A 17,335-nucleotide genomic window follows, 5' to 3' on the forward strand; every position below is an offset into this window, starting at 1 on the left:
GGGAGGAAAACACTGCTGAGGAGGAGTAGAGAATGAGCAGTGCAGTGGTTACCTGGCTGCCAGCCAAGGTCAACCTATCACATAAATGCTAAACAAACTATTAATTTAACTCTCCCGACAACAGCCATGCTTGTTTCTTTGTTTGTTTCTGCTGCATGCAAACCCTTTCATCTCAAAATATTTGAAAAAGAGCATGAGGATTAATAGCTCTGAGTATGTTTTCACCTCAAGTGATTAATTAGAGTCACATTTGATATCAATCAATTTTACAAGTTATTTATATTAGTTATATTTACACATTTATGCAGTACATGTTGGCAAGTACCATACATGACAAAATTCACCAAAAGACACATTTGACATAGACGCATGCTAGAGAGTCACCAGAAAGAAAGAGGAACATGTTATTTCTCACTGGTGCAAAAACTTATTTTTCCTGACCAGTATAGTGTAGAGATTAAACTTTAATTAGACACATTTGCCTATGCCATAAGCAAAACTACACGCTGAGATAGTGAAGAATGATCAGTGAATAAAGAAGTACCTTGGACGTAAGGTAGTATCTGGATTCTGGTTTCACCAATAGGAACCTGTCATGAGACTGCAGGATCAGAGACCTGAACAACTATGTAGGATTTTACTCCCAGAAGCATTATTTGCTGGCGATGTTGCAGGAGAACCTACCACTGTAAATGAGAGCTCTGACAGATTCTCTTATGTAGGATCTTTCTCTGAGTGGTACGTATAAAGACTGCAGCTCACTATGGGGAGAGAAGGGACTCAACTAGAAGAGACCTTTCTGATTTTGCGTTCATATAAATAGGAAAATAGAGTAGGGAGTGTGTGGAGTGGGGAGAAGAACATTAATTTTTGTATTATTTTGTATCATTTAAAAGCATTTGTGTTGTGACCATTTCATACATTTTGGATGTTGAGAAAGTATTACATTATTTGCATTTTCTCTCAACCAAGACTAGGTATGACTGAAGGTATCTGCATAGCAGAAGGCTTGTGACAAAATTATGAACTATACAGGGATGCCTAGTTCACTAGTTCAGCAGCATATCTCTTCTAAAACACATGGACAAAGAGAAGAAGTAAAAGAAGAAGATCACTAGAGGAAGAAACATTTACCTTTCACCAGCTGTGACCATGAAGGCTTTTCTCTATGCAGAAAAGTTAAGCCAGAGTGTTGAAGGAAAAACCTAAAGATTGAAAGCTACAGGCTGAGGGAAAAATCCAAGCTTGAAATTAATCTCTGCCTGTTCCTGTGTAAGCTTGTCATTGTAATCATGTGATTAATAGGCTCTTAATGCTGCTGCTAAATTGTAATGTAAGAGTAGCACTAAACCTGAACACCTTTATACGAAAAATGAAATCAGATTTTTGTCACTTCCCAGATCATCCACGAGGCCAGCGGGCTTATTAGCCAGACATTAATTTGAACTCTGATCTCTTGACCTAAGTTGAATAATTTCAACACAACATTGTGAAAGTTTCCAAGTTTAAAGGCATGACAGAAATAAATCAGCTTGGGGTCACTATAACTAAGTGACCTAATCTGACTTGGCATCATATGTTTTTATTTTTTATCCTCTGCTAAAGTTTTTATTCTTCTGAATTTGACAGAATTTGAGAGATATAACTAGCTGAAATGGATTTTTTCTGGAACTTTGCTGAAAAATTTTATGAACATAAAAGATGCTGAAAGGTATTTGTGGATACACATTAGCTAGAGATATTAAAACTTAGATTCCTATAAAACTTCAGCACAGATCCACAAAGCCACTTGAGTGCTTCAAGGTCCTGTACACCAAGCTAGCTGGAGCTGAGCTTGAGATTATTGCCTGTGTACCCCAACTCTTCTTTTATTAATAAAGAGAATAGGAGTGAAACCCCATCTTGCAATGAATGGACCAAAGGTACTGAATTAAAAAGAAAAAAAGAAAAAAAAAAACATCAACAAAATAATTCAAGTGTGAGATACTATGGATTCTATCGCATTGCCTCTTTATGTCCCACTCATGAAGTTAGCAAGAAGAAAAAAAAATCCAGACTGAATCAACCATTCATGAAGGTTTTTGCACATGCCAAGGGAATACTCTATCAAGCATACGCTGCCAATTTATCAGGTTCTTTTTTATGCTGGATGAATGGCATGGAGGATAAAAGAAATAAATTCACCTGAGAATCCGACATTGAATTTTCTAGGGTTATGTCCTGTGATTGGAATTTTCACAACTCTATTGCCTTCATAAAACTGATAGAAACAGGAAGTACCTCAAACCTCCACAGAGCCTCTCAAGTCTCTCAAGTGATGTTCTACATTTTGTCTTTTCAATGTTTTTCATTTGTCCATAGAAGCTGTAAGTGAATGCTAAGGTCGCTGTTATGCAGCCTAAGTACAAGAACTCCAATCTGTATGGTGTAATAATGTCTGGAAGAAAGAATGGTTTTTTTGTTTGACAATTCAGCTATTACTCCAGGTGTTTCAGTAGGATAGATCATTCACTTGTAAGTGGGCAAAATGCCATTTCAAGCAATTCTTTCCTGAAGGAGGAATTTTTCTATTACAATGCCCTCTGTTTTATTACACTTTGTCAGAAAAGCATGCTTTATGACTTTTATTTTCTTTGCTACACCACTGTATTGAAAAAAGGGAGAAAAAATTCTTCGGGTAAGAAAGCAATGAATGAAAAATTAAAAAAGGAAGTGACAGTGACTTCTGCACAGACATATAAGAACCAGGAAAGCACGAGAATAAACACTGCTGTCTCAGCTCTTCTGCCCATCTTCTGCCATCAACTCATTAGTGGTTTTAATTACCCATATTCACTGGGTAGCTAATGCATTCAATTCATGTAACACTTCCATACAAACTAATTAAGTGTTATTATATTTGAAAGAGAGAAGAAAGGAAGGAAATTTTTAGGAACAGCATAAACTATGTTTCAGTAAAATTCAGGTTTCATTAAGATATCTTTAGAGTGATTGTGTTGGTCAGTAGGAATAAAAAAGTTTGGTCAAATAGGTGATGAAAGAAAATCTGAAGCTTTTAGAGGTATAGATATCATCTGTTGAAGAAGCACATTTCCCTTCATCTCCTTTTGTGATAATTTATTGGTAGAAGTAACCTTATCATTAACAAAATGCAGAGAAAGCATTTTCCTTCAATAACATGAACATTAATAACAAAGTAATAGTAATATCAATGTATTAATATCATTAATATCAAAGTAGCACACTGAGGAGGTGTATGTATGTGACATTGTGTTAGTTTTATATTATATGTTGTACATATGGTTGTGTGTGTTTGCAATTGCTCCATGACAGTTGTCTTACTTGAAGCTTTTGTTACTTCTGTGGAAAATCAGAAGTCCAAGACATAAACTGCATCTACAGGGACAGAAAGGCACCCTATATGCCTTATAGTCTAAGTGCCAAAAAAAAAAAAAAAAGAAAGTCAAAAGAGTTTTAAGAAAGCTTGTATTTTAGTTGTGCAGAGAGTAAACCGTGCCCAAGATCATGACCCCTGCACAAACTTTGCTAATTCCTTTCAGCCTTAGTCACATGTATCAGCCTAGAAGCAAAATATTCTTCCAGACCAGAATGGAAAATGACATTAAAACATTTGTCCTGTGTTCTAACCTGGGGATAATGCAGTGACTTCTATGCAGCAGGGGATTTGATTTGATGTTAAAGTGTGGGTCACGGTGCTTAGGGTATCCCAGATTCTTCTATTATTAGCAGTATAATGTAGGCCACGTTGGCTACTGGTAGTGAGGATTTGCATATCACAGAGAGAGTGGATGAAAAGAAAGAAAATATTTACTGAAAGTTCAACAAATAGAAAGCAAAAGCAGAAAGGTGTAACTTATTTGTACCTCTTAAAAAGGAAAGTATGAGAATGAGAACAAAAAATAGGGTCTACCTATAAAAATGAAGATTCTTTATTTTAAACAAGCTAAATATGGTATAGTTTGCTGATACCTCTTTTAAAATCAGCTTAAAGAAAACTCTGAACAAAATAGTGCAAATTCTCCATGTGCTTTGGAACATTTTGTCATCATCTGTTACTCACCTTAAGTATGAAAATCTTCTGTAGCAAATTTAATATACATTTCTAAGTCTGTGCCTGTTTCACTTTCTTCCGGCAATATCACCTCTTGCCATGAAGAGCCCAGTTATGCTGGCACCTTAAAAATTCTCAGAAACTGTTCTACATTTTGTTATTCTCTTTTTCAGTCTTTCTCCAACACTACTCGGTAGCTAATGCTTGTAGCTGGGAGATGTCTTTTACAATACAGAGCAGGGGGAGCGCTGACCACTCTGCGGCACAGTTTTTCTGGCACTGCTGCTTGTCAAGATGCAAGCAGCTAAACATAACTGATTTTTATTTTATTTTTTCTCAAACAGGCCTTTCTGTCAACAGTGCTGTGTTCCTAGCCAGCAATCATCTCTAAGGGTTTGTTTCCAATAGGACTGGCTAGTTTATACCAAAAGCATAATAAAAATTTTTGTACACATCGCACTGTATGAAAGCCAGAAACCATCTGTCTGGATGAAAGGAGAGCTTCTCCTGGGAGATTTAGCTTGCTGCCTAATGCAGGAGCTCCTTCTATTGGCAGACAAAACAGAGAGGAATTCCCAGGTAGGCTGAGGAAAAGTTACACAATTAAAAGTGATAAAGATATATATTTTTTGCAAATGATAAGCATATGATCATTTTTTTTAAACACAATTGTAAGCGACATAACGATAAGAACACAGAGTGAATATATTGGTAAAGTGTACTGAACTGTAGCAATAAAAGGAAGTAGCAAGGCTTGTATCTTAATGCTAAAACATTTGTTGTAAATACACGATTCTCATTTCTACATTACTTCCTCTGCAATTTTTTTTATTGAATACAAGAGCACATAACTGCAAAGCTATAATTATTTTAATATAAATTTGACACTTAAGAAAACGAGACTGTTATGGTGGGTAGTACATTTCTTACTATAAATATTCTGCTCATCTTCTCAAGCTCTGTACAAACAGAATTGATCTAAAAATAACTTGGGGTTAATAGAAGAAAACCTCCGAGAGTAATAACAAAGCAATTGTTGCTACTAATTTTAAAGTTTATCAGTTAGCCAGTTTTAATGTAGGTTTTAAAGCATACTTAGGAATCATTATCTTGCAAACTGGAACATTTTCAGCAGGGCCAGCCACGGAGCACATGGAGAAACAGATTTGCAACAAAGACTGTCATATAAAGTAAGTTTTTTTCAAACTTGTAGTAAAAGTTATGCATCTGACATTTTAACAGATTTCTACTGTGAATAAAATCTGCTTTGCCATTCTGATTAGTCAGGAAAGGTGAAAGAAAAACTCTCCCAGTTTCAACATACAAATAGTAAAGAGTAACAATATTTTTTAGAGGCAGTTTTTGAGAATAACGTACAGTACTGTGAGATAGTTGAGAAATGTGAATATGGAAGCCGTTGCTGTATGCTGCAAGCTAGAGACATGGATCAATATGTTGTGCAAGAGAAGTGGTTTAATTTCCAAGAAATACTAGAACACAGGTTGAAAATGATTGGGTGGTGAAATGCATACTGTCAACAATGGAATACCTACAGAAAGCTTTTTCAGGTAGAAAAAAATTTTAGAGACAAGTGCTAAGTTTCTATTTGATGTAATACTTTCAAATATTTTCCCTGAAGTAAATAATTACACAAGTAGAACAAAAAATGTAAGAATAAAATCAGCTTTTCCATCCATCAATAGGCAGTGATAAGAAACCAAACCAAACCAAATCAAACCAAGCCAAACCAAAAAAACTAAGAAAACCCCACAATAACACATGATATTATATCTACAACCAATTTTCCCTGCTCTGTCAGTGTTTATTTTTTCTAGTTTCTGAACACTGTATGATTTATGACAGACCTACTTGTACACGATCATAGCTGTACATATGTGTAAGGTATAGTTTAAAATTATTTGATGTGCTTTTACTTTTTATTAAAACCATGTTTAGTACACTGACGTCATTACTGGAAGTCACTGCAAAGCAAACATAATCAATCCAGGTTTTTTTTTATCCAATTTACAGAAATACTCAGTGTTATCAGCTGTTGAACATTCATTGGCATTTCTTTGTTCTCTGCCAGAAGTCCAATAAATATTTTCTTATTTTTATGTTTGTTTGTTTCGTATTTCCATAGATTAAGTTAGGAATGCATTGTACTTAAAACAATGCTTTCCACACTGTAGGATTTTATTATATATGATTTTCCATGCCATGCTAATAGAATTCAGCTAAATTTAAAAAGGGTCTACCATAATTGTTAAAGTTGAGGTGGTTTTAGTTAATACTAAGAAGGATTATCTCGGTGCTTCCAAGGTGCAAGAATAGTTCCCCCAAGCCATTCCATCTTAAGCACCTCTGCTGTTCAGTGTACATTTTTCTAAGCAGGAGCCTCTCAGAACTTGACTTTCTTCTCCTAACCAGTACTAATGCCTGCATAAGCATTAGTAACTTTAGTGTACTTCTATTGTATTTCATTAACTTCTTTCTTAGCATCCTGAAGACAGGTACCATGTCAGAAGTCCGAGGAACATTTCTTTCTCTCTTCTTCGAAATCTCAGGCCTGCAAGTAATTACCGATTTCATGAAAGACTGATACAAATTAACTAATAGGCTTAACCTGATGTGAAAGAAAATAAACATCAGTCAATCCACAATAAATTTAGACTTTTCAGACATCCTCTAGAAACTCAAAAACTATCACTAGGAGGATAAATTGTAAGTTAGGTCAGTGACTGAAACATACACAATGTGTAGAAATATAATTAGGTTCTTATAACTGTCATTCTGATACCAATGAAATGAAAAAAAATTCCTCTCTGATTTGAAGAGTCTGTTATAAAATGTGCTTAGAGTAGTAAATGCTGTATGGTTCTGTACTGTGTGGCACAGAGCTACATCTGCACTCGATTTGAAAATGTGCTTTTAAATTCAGACTCAAGGTCACTAAGACAAGTGACCATCTTACATTATTTATTCATGAACATTGTTGCAGTCAATTTAAGTGTACCAATTACACTGCACATCTGTGCACCTTGCAATGAGCCATTTCTGGATGCTGGCCTGTTTCCCTTCAGCTGCATCGCTCTTACCTTTCCTTATGTCTGAGATATAATATAAGCCATATATTCTGCACTGAAGCTGTGACCAATGTTTCCAGCAGCAGAGCACTGACATCCCATGCCAGGATTCACCTCATACACAGCTGCATCAAGAAATTACTCATTGCCACATGGAGTGTTGCTAAGAAAGCTGTCTAGAAAGAGGACTGCTGCTGAAATCATCAAAATAGGGTCAGGCAGTGCTACTTACAATATAGTTTGCTATTTGTGATTGTAAGCAACAGCATTCCTGAAAGAACTGGAGACTTTTCCTGGCATGATTTCTGGAACTGCACAACCTCCATGGATGATTTGGATATGTAGTACACAGAGGGCTTGTGAAGATAAGAGGAGAGTTAAAACTTTGATGAGGGCTGCCATGTTAGCATTTTGCCCTTGCCCAGTCCAAATCTACAACAAATAACATTTTCATTTCTATACCAATCATCCATTCCCTTTGTCCTATTCTCGTAACAAGACACTTAACATTGTCTTGGAAGATCCTGACTAAGACACTGCCTATGCTATACTTTCTGTGGAAGCTGGGTTACCCAGCAACTGTCCTTTGTAAACAACAGAAAAGAGGACAGTGCCCCTTCAAAACAGATTCACTCCCATTGCCATTGCCCTTTCAATTATATTTTGGAATACAATATTTTCAGTGAGAAAACATAAAGATATCATTTGGATACAGGCTCAGTCGTCTGTGCTTGGGAGGAAATCAAGAAATACACTGTTCTTCACATAAGTTTTGCATGTGTAATTCATTGTGAATCAGCCTTCTTTGTCTCATTACATTAACGTTTACAAATGAATTTCAAATATGCTTTCACTTCTTTGGTGTTCTTTCCAAGAAGATCACTTGATACATCTTTATCATCAAGAAATAGCAAAGATAAATAGCACAGGAAAAGAGCTTAGCTAGATCTACACTCTGATAAACACGGCACCAGCTGTCAGGGTGGGAAGCATAGATGCAAGTCCATCTCTGCTGTGCAGGACACAGTGCACTCATGGAGGGTTTTCAAATATGTTTCTGTTCCTAATTGAGCAGCTGCAAGACAAAGAATCTCCACCCCGGATGAAAGTTATCAGAACCTTTCACAAAGAACTGTTAGTGATAGTTTGATAATGGTAGGGTTACATTTCATATGTTTTTGGAAAAAAAAAAAATAGTTTTTGCGCAGTTCTATCGCAGAGCTAGCAGTAAACAGTATCCTGCAACCAAGGATGCTTCAGTCACTACACCATAATCTGGTCTAAGTGTATAGAAAGTATACTACTAGGCTATTTCCCCTTCCTTATCCTCAGAAGTCTGTGAAGCACTGCAGTCCAGAGCAATAAGCTTTGCCTGGAAGCAAGCTCAATGACCCTGCCCTTAGTTGGGAAACATACCTGTACGGAACAGCAGCATGGAGACCAGTAGCCCATTTTCATGGACTTGAAGTTAGGGAAGACAGGACTTAGAAAAAGACAAGTAAAACTTCTGTCACTATGTGGCTTAAATATATTATAAATAAATGTGTTTAACAACAGTGACTACCTTGCTTATGTTCACACTATGAAAACCTGTTCTGTCATTTTCAGTTTTCACAGCTGATGTACCAGTTTACATAGTGTAGGGCTTACCAGCATGCAAGTGTGTGCTACAGGAATCAGCAGAGATGTCTAATAGACAACGTTCCTGAAGTAATCTTTTATATTTATAGTTAAGATAATTACTGTAACTTGCAACAGTGTAAGAAAAGAGTTTAAATTTAAACTGAAATATCTAATGTATTTTCCAGACAAAAGCTTTCAGGAATATGACACCAAGCTGAGCTGGATGGTTAACACATTGGAGGGATGCCATATGAGGGATCTGAAGAAACTATGAGAAGTGGGCCCACAAAAAGCTCCTGAATTTCAGTGAGACTAAGTGCAAAGTCCAACACCTGGGTCAAAGCAATCACCAGTATCAAGGCAGGCTAGGTCATGAAGGTTGAGAGCAGGCAAGTAGAGAAGGAATTGGGAGTATGAGTGGACAGAAACTGAAAAAGCAAACATTTGCACATTAGCTATGGAAATTATGCTACTTGTTATTTATGTTGTCAGAAAACTCAACTCTGTTTTCACAGGTACTGAGTCGTAGCCATGTTAACCTGTAATAAAAAAAAACATCAGGAAGTCTAAAGTAAGCTTTAATACAAAAAGTCTAGATTGTTGGACATAAAAAGCTATGTTACTCATAGTTTCTCTTCACTAAGTTTGAAGGATTTTTTGCTGCTTTTTCACTGCTGCAGATGGAGAAGTATGAATTATCCCCAATTTAATCAAGCATTTTAAGTTCCCCTGATTCCCCATTTGCTGCTACGATGAAGACGCTTGCATTCTTACATGTTCATTCATGTTAAAATTGGTGTGGAAAAGAACACAAGGCAAAAAGAGAATATTTTATAAAGAATGCTATGTGGGTAATATAGAAGAAATATGGAAATAAAAGATCTGGAGTGATGTCTCAAAGTAAACGGTTTTTATTCTACCAAAAATATTTGTAAATTTTAAGAAAGTGTGTGCTCGCCATCATCTGCAACAGCACACAGCCACAAAGCTTTTAACAATCAGCATCTGTCTGTGTGTTTCAGAAGCAATTCCTGGACTAACCATAAAGGAAATATTTCTCTCATTTATTTCAGTGATTGACTGGGGATTAGAGATAAAGAGACACTTATTTTTCATTCTGCAGATTAACAGCAATAATTTTCCATGTTCAGTCACTGAAGAATAAAGGATTCAGATTGCCCATAGCAGAAGAGGGGCAGACCCTGATCCTCACCCATAGCATTTAAAGATATCCCCATCTTTATAACCACAGTTTAGGGGCAGTCATTTGTACTTCATTTTCACAAAATCTATTTATTCATTTAGATTTATCATGTAAAATGTTAAAGGAAAAGGAAAACACTTATTTTTAGAATTGCCAGTGTAATTTGCAATGACTTGTACTTTTGATGACACATTGCTGGTTTTTGTTAATGACCACAACACAACTTTCTCTCAAATTTTTACTCACAAATGCCTGATGTTTAAACTTTAAATGCTATATTAGTTGAACTCTTTCTGCACATTGTACTACCATCTATTTTTTTATGTGTGTGAATGAGAGAACAGAAGGAAAGGGAAATATTATTCTGTTCAGAGATAAAGCTCTAGTACAGTGGTGTTACTAATAAAGACCAGCTTAACAACAGGCGCCCTGATTGTTGAAAAAACAACCTTCTTGTAAACTACAAAACAACAAACCATTTGCATGATTTTCTCTAAAAATACCATCTTTCAGTCAACATTCAAAATGATACAGGAAAAAAACATCCTATATATGCTGTTGTGAATATTAAGCTATGACATCATCAGTTTTTTTATATAATACATGTTATTTGTATTGTATGTATGAATCTACATATTATTTATACACATGGAGTTGTAATAATTTCTGCATTCATTTATTGATTTCTACCGTGGTTTTGGCTAATATTATTTCCACAAAAAATCTAGATGATTATCACTATTACATGGCTACTGTGTCTTAAATAAAAACCAATACTCATGGAGGTGAAGATTATTTATCAGTTGCTGCTAATTAAATTACTATGTTAGGTAACAAAATTAATCAATTTAATTTTTAATTTATTATATACATATATATGTACACATATACGTATAAAGGAAGCACTTTGAGAGATTGTACAAAAATCACTGGTGCCTAGCTCATTTGGTTTAGTATAGTAATGATGCTATGTAATTATTTGTAGCAGGTATTTAACACTGTTCTTATACAGTATTTAATGAGTAAAGGATCTGATCCTTGTTCTTCAATATGATACTTCAATTAAAAGTGGATTTAATTAATTTGCTTTATGTTGCTTTATGTAAGAATTTTGGATATTTCCCTAGATTTTGCCATGAACTATGGGCAGTACATATCATACTACTGATCTTAATGGTTGAGGAGAATAAAAATTTTATCTATTCACAGCATCTTGCAATCTGTGAGGCAATGTGGGATTCCATAATGTTGAATAAAAATGACAAACTTATTTATCTTAAGCTCTGGCATATTTGCGGGATCACGAAGGAGGTGAGAAAGTAAAAATTCAGTTTATTGGGTAAACAAATACACTACATAGATAGATTACATCATATATATTTGGTCTATTCCTGGAATTTAGAAGGTTTGTTTTTATTTGTTTGGTTAGATTAATTAGCAAGATTTCGTTTGGTGGCTCTTTAGGAACAAGCTGAGCACCTCAGATAACAAGGAACTGCAGTAAATCCAAGATTGTGCTCAAACTGAAGCACATATAGAAGCATTCTCTGTCACAGATACAGAAGTACAGGTAAAACTTGTAAAAAGAAATTATATTGCAACCTGCAAATATGTTCTTTATTGGCTAAAATGATTTATAAATACAAAACTTGTAATAATAGTAAATTAAATAAGCAAGAAGAAGTATGAAACAAGAACAAATCCTACAAAGAGGGTTCTTCACATTTAAAACTCTTCATCAATTAGCACCTCATGTCCTATTTCATACAGTAAGGAGCACCACAGTGTCCCATCATCACTCAAAAATGCTCAAACTGTAAAGCAATTTACATGCTCAAAATAACAAAGAAATTTTCTTTGTCCATGCTTTAGGGAGACATGAAACTATAGCATCTTTGTGGTCTTTCACTTCTTCCCTCTTCGATAGGATCTCTTTCTCCTCTTGCTTAGATACTCTAAACTTCAAAAGATTTACCCTTCACATATGCTGCTGCACCAGCCAATTCAACTTAGTGTCCAAGGAGGAAGCAAATCCATCAGACTGATCACTAGGTGAACCTGGAGTCTGTTCCCCAGGTATTGGGGAACATTTTGTATGTCAGTCCTTCTATGACCCCTCAGGGCCATGTGTCTGCACAGGAATTCCAAACTTCATCATATCCAATGATGAGGGTTCTAAAATAGCCACATAAAAGACACAAATCGACTTTTCATTTGAATATTCTATGTATTTTCTCCCCTCCCCCCAATAATTCATGTGACCCGTGTCGTGGCTCCATATCATCAAAAGTACAGTGATAGCAAATTAAAATTTGAACTTAAAATACACTGTATAAATAAGACAGGTCTGCATCATTACATGAGATGAATTAGAGTGGATTTCATGGCTGTCCATATTTTAACATGGCTTTTCCCTTTGTCAGCTAATTCTTCCAGATGAACACAAGAGCAATGCTGAGCATAGTTGTGGTGACACGTCATTGACTGTTCCCAGCAAAAACTTCAAGCACAGTCATTCTTTTCTGTCCACAGGAAGATAAATCAGGATATACCATTTATCTTCTTAGCCAGAGTTGGGCTTCATCCAGTTCTCTTATACAACAGTGTCTTCAGAGACTGTAATCTCCTCACAGCTCTCTGTCAGATGTGTTGTTGTGTTGTCAGAGTGTCTGAAGAAAAGATTCTCGTAGACCTAGCAAAACTGTTCAACTGACTCTTTTGGAGGATATCTCTTACTTCTTGTTTCAAAGCTGCAGCAAAGTGCACTAATGTTGACATATCTTGTCACATTTACAATATAGATTTTGGAAACCTGAGCCTTCTTACTGTAAGCACATTGCTCTGAGAACCAGCAGCTTTCTGTTATTTTCTGTAACACTGTAAATAAAAATTAGGTAGTCAAAGCTCCCTATTTTTAAAGTGAATCTACCTGTCTTTCATGCACACAGAAGAAAAAAAAAGCATCAGCACAATGACAGCAACTGGAACTAAATCTAGACAAGATTATCAGCACCATAAACTGGCAAAAACTTGCAAAACATAATTGGGCAGTAAACATAGTAGTAGTAGCATAGTAATTAAATAAACAGTCATTAGATTACTGTCACAGTCACAGTTATGTTAAGCAGAATAAGTAGCAACCATAAAAATAGCTATAGCAATTATGTCACTGTAGGTTTTTACTAAGGTAGGTAAACTAGCATAGGAGAATAAAAACTGTGAGTTTCCAAAGGGAAATATCATGATGATAAAGGCACTGACAAGACTCAGATGAAATACATTAGCTACAGGGGTTTTTTGGTGGGTTTTATGTTGTCTGGCACCAGATGTAAACATTCTTAGCAAAGTATCAACCAATTACATCTTAGATAATGGTTCTGTTCAAGAAGAGAGGAAAAAAGAAGGAATTGATGTTTGTTCTCTGAAACATACTTTCTCACTTCCCTTCAAAATTTTAGCCCAGTCTCTCAGTTTACCATATGCAAAATAATGGAAACTATTATCTCCTCACAAAATATTTTGAAGGGAATTATTCATTTAGTTACAAGCCAGTACAATGCCAAGACATGATGCTTGGGAAAGAATCACAGGAAATCACCTTAATGCCCTGTGCATAAAGCTTTATAAAAGTTCAACTCAGAACAACTCTGTCCTTTGCAGTAATTCTCATTGCAATTCAAAGAACACTGGATGCCTTACTCTTGCTTCTGGTAATGTGAGTAATTTCACTGGCATGACTTTCTCAAAGAAAATTTGAAAATTTCCTTATCTTCTAAAATGTTCAAGTGGAAAATCGACAAGATACAGACAGATGGCAGAAGATAATAATACTTTAATGACTGCAAAAATTCAGCCTGTAGAGTTGCATGTCATTAAATTATTCAGTGCGTTACAGCTAGGCACAATAGAGCTGTAGTTATTTATGTGAAAGCCATTATAAGAGATTTTATACAATAGACATAAAACCAGAGTTCGACTTCCGACATCTGAGATGGCAACGAGCTCATTGATACAGGGGCTGTAAACAATGGTGCATATATAAGCCATCACAAAGACTCAAGATGTTTTCTAAACTAGTTTTACAAGTGGCAGTGGTAATGCAAATGTAACTGTAAATATGGTATAATGATCTGACAGCAGCAAATAAGTCTCTTCAAAATGGCAATCAAAGATGCTGAGATGAAAGCAGCAGATGCCTTCTGTTTACCTGTTAAACAGAGAGCCATCAATCAAAAACATGCTGTTTAAAGATCTTTAGCTTTCGAGTGCATGCACATACACACATACAGTCTCAAATGAACTAGGACATATTTCTGGGACAAAATTTTAATTGTATAGCAAACATCATGCTTATTCAATTCATTTTCTACAGTTTGTGCAATAGCTGGGGTAATTTCCTCCTTTTGTTTTTCTACCCCTATTGGTCAATTACTTTTACCACTCCTTTGCCTTTTCCCATACAACTAGATCACTTCTACATATTGCTCCCAAAACATGGAAAGAAGGAGGCTTGAATCTTTCACTTGTTTATCTCCTTTTATTTCTAAAAACGATGAGATTCACAGAATCAATATTATGTACAAAATCTTGACCAGTGGGAATTTGGGCTATTCATAATGAGTTTAGCAAACACAAGATTCATCATATTAATTTTAAATGCAGTTTTAGGCAAGACAGAGACAGAAGATACTAGCTGCAAAGTCAGAGTTTACAATCAGATGAAAGGAAATACTTTTTCACTGTAAGGATAGTTAATTGTTGCAACAGGTTGCCCAGAGAGTTTGTGAACTATTCATCCGTAGAAATAGCCAAAAATTAGACAGGATGAGGTCTAAAGAAACTTGATAAAATTTAGACCAGCTTTAATTAGGGAAGGTTAGAGATAGGAGTGGGAAAGAATCAAGGGTCCTTCCATTTCTTACTCCTCTCTTTATACCAAGCTGAATCAGTAATGTCACACAGACTGGTTCAATTAACACAGGCAGCTAAATATCAATAGTTTTATTATTTTCTGGGAGATTTCTTCAGGTGTCCATCCCATGTGCATTTATCAAGGTTACCTTTGTGGACAAAAATCACTGTAAGTTTCCTGAATACATTCACTTACTTTCAGTAAAATTCTGCAGTTGAACAAAATGCCTTGACTAGATGCAAAAAAGAAAAAAATGACATTTGATCAAGTGGACAGTGCAATCTGATGACACTATCAAGTATTGTAGCATCTGGTTTTCATTTTGTTACGAATGTAAGAATGACAGAGAACATGAAAAATGTTCTACCCCAACTTCAAAAGAACTGCAAACACAAAAATAGATTTCCATTAAACTTAAGAACACTGTTAAAATTAGATGTTGTTAGCAGCAATTTGTGTATTACATAGACACATGGACATACATACAAACTGTGATTTTCAAATTGTTTGTTATTTTGGATGGAGAGATGCTTCTCTACTAACATATCCATCAGTTTGCCATTGTACCTTTTTAATTCTACATTAATCAAGGCAGTTTTCACTAAGTACTTTTCCATCAAGAGTTGAATTTTAGTCTCAGCCACTGCTATACTGGATTATTACCCCATGATGTCATAAGAAGTGGGTTAAGGAGCTGGCTGACAGAACACAAAACTTTCCTGATGATGAAATTCCTCTTTAATACTGGACATACTCACCAGAAATGAAGAATTGTGCCCACCATGGTGTCCAGGAAGCTTATCTAAAACAACTGGCTCTACATTGCAGAAGATTCTGCCTGGGTCACCACTGACACTTGGCTATGTAGCCACAGGCCCAAATCTAAAAACAATCACTATAAAGAATTGGTCACTGATTTAGCTACCTAACGTTTCTAGAAGTAGGTAAATAAATAAATAACTGGAGATGTGCTCAAACACAAACTCTTAGTCTCAGGCAGAGGGACACTGCTATACGCTTATCACTAGACTAGACTGGTGCACCTACAGATACTAAGAGAAGAGCAGATGTATGCTTCAGCTGTCCTACTTTTCCAATGGTTCCTATGTTCCTGAGAATTTACTACCTCTTTTCAAGATTTTTTGCTTCTGAGTGAGAAATCTCAGCAAAAAGAAGTCAGACTACTATGTGTACAACATGCAGTGGTGTATTCAAGTGTATTATTTCTGTTCCAGTTATTTCTGTTATCAAACAACGATAAAAGAATTTCCTTGAAATGTAATTTGATGTACCTTAGGAAAGCAAGATGATCTCTTTAATACTAGGCAGGAGCTGCTTTAAACATGTTTATATCAACAACAATGTCCTCTCAGTAATTATTTTATCTGAGGATTATTTTTCTTTATTCTGATGTACTTTCAGGACACTGAATGCCAGTATATTGAATTTGCTGGATGGGGTGTTGAATTAATACAAAGTGCTGGCTTATTTGTTTCAATTCAACTACTGATCTTCATATTCCTTTTTTTTCTCTCCAAAGTACTTTTTATTTTTTTGGCAGTTGTCTTGAACACACCTTCATATCCCTGGAAACCAGTTCATTTTGCATTCAGCAGAAATAACTCTCTCACAGAGGTGGCTTAAGAATATCAAGTATTTCTGAATGTTCAGCAGAAGACATTGTTTGAATTATGTTGAACTGTGCATGATATTTTTATTGGTTATCATGTAAGACAATTTGAAGTAATGTAAGGTGCAAGAGCAGACGAAACATTGTTTCAGGTGACACCTGGTATTAGTTAAATGCAAAATAGTTTGAAAAATAATTATAAAAGAAATTTGACAGAAGAAAAATGTTAAATCAGAACTTCTGGCTTTTATTACTCCATTTTATTTCCCAAGGCTGCATATGTGAGTATGCTTCGGCAAGACAGCAATGCCTATAATATTCCACCAACTGTATGATTTTTTTTAACAAACTCAGTATGTGTTTAAAATATCAATAAAAACAGATAACATTATAAGGAACATGGACCCGTGCAAAATAAGCATAGGAAATAAGCAGAAAGTAAACATCTTTGACAGAAGTATTATTAAAGTAAAATAGGTAAATACATTTAACTTTGGATTTATTTTTGTCATCTCTCTATGAATAGTCAGAAGATGGCATTTACTTTTTCTATATTATCTACTATTTCTGTTTTATTTGTTTAAAACCCCCATGCTAATTACAGACAACTCGACATTACGAGACATTTTTAATCCCTCAGTAACATCCCCAGATCTCTCCCAAGATAACAATCCAACAACTCTGCAGTTGTTATTCCTTTTGTTATTTCCTCCATATAACCCATAGCGTAGCACTTAATGTTTATGACTAAATAAAGCCACTATGACCGTTGAGAAATACCCAGGTGCACATACCCCTAAACTCATCT

Source organism: Centrocercus urophasianus, unplaced genomic scaffold (assembly GCF_019232065.1).
Source record: "Centrocercus urophasianus isolate 14NV4802_14NV808 unplaced genomic scaffold, USGS_Curo_1.0 seq_21, whole genome shotgun sequence".
NCBI lineage: Eukaryota > Metazoa > Chordata > Aves > Galliformes > Phasianidae > Centrocercus > Centrocercus urophasianus.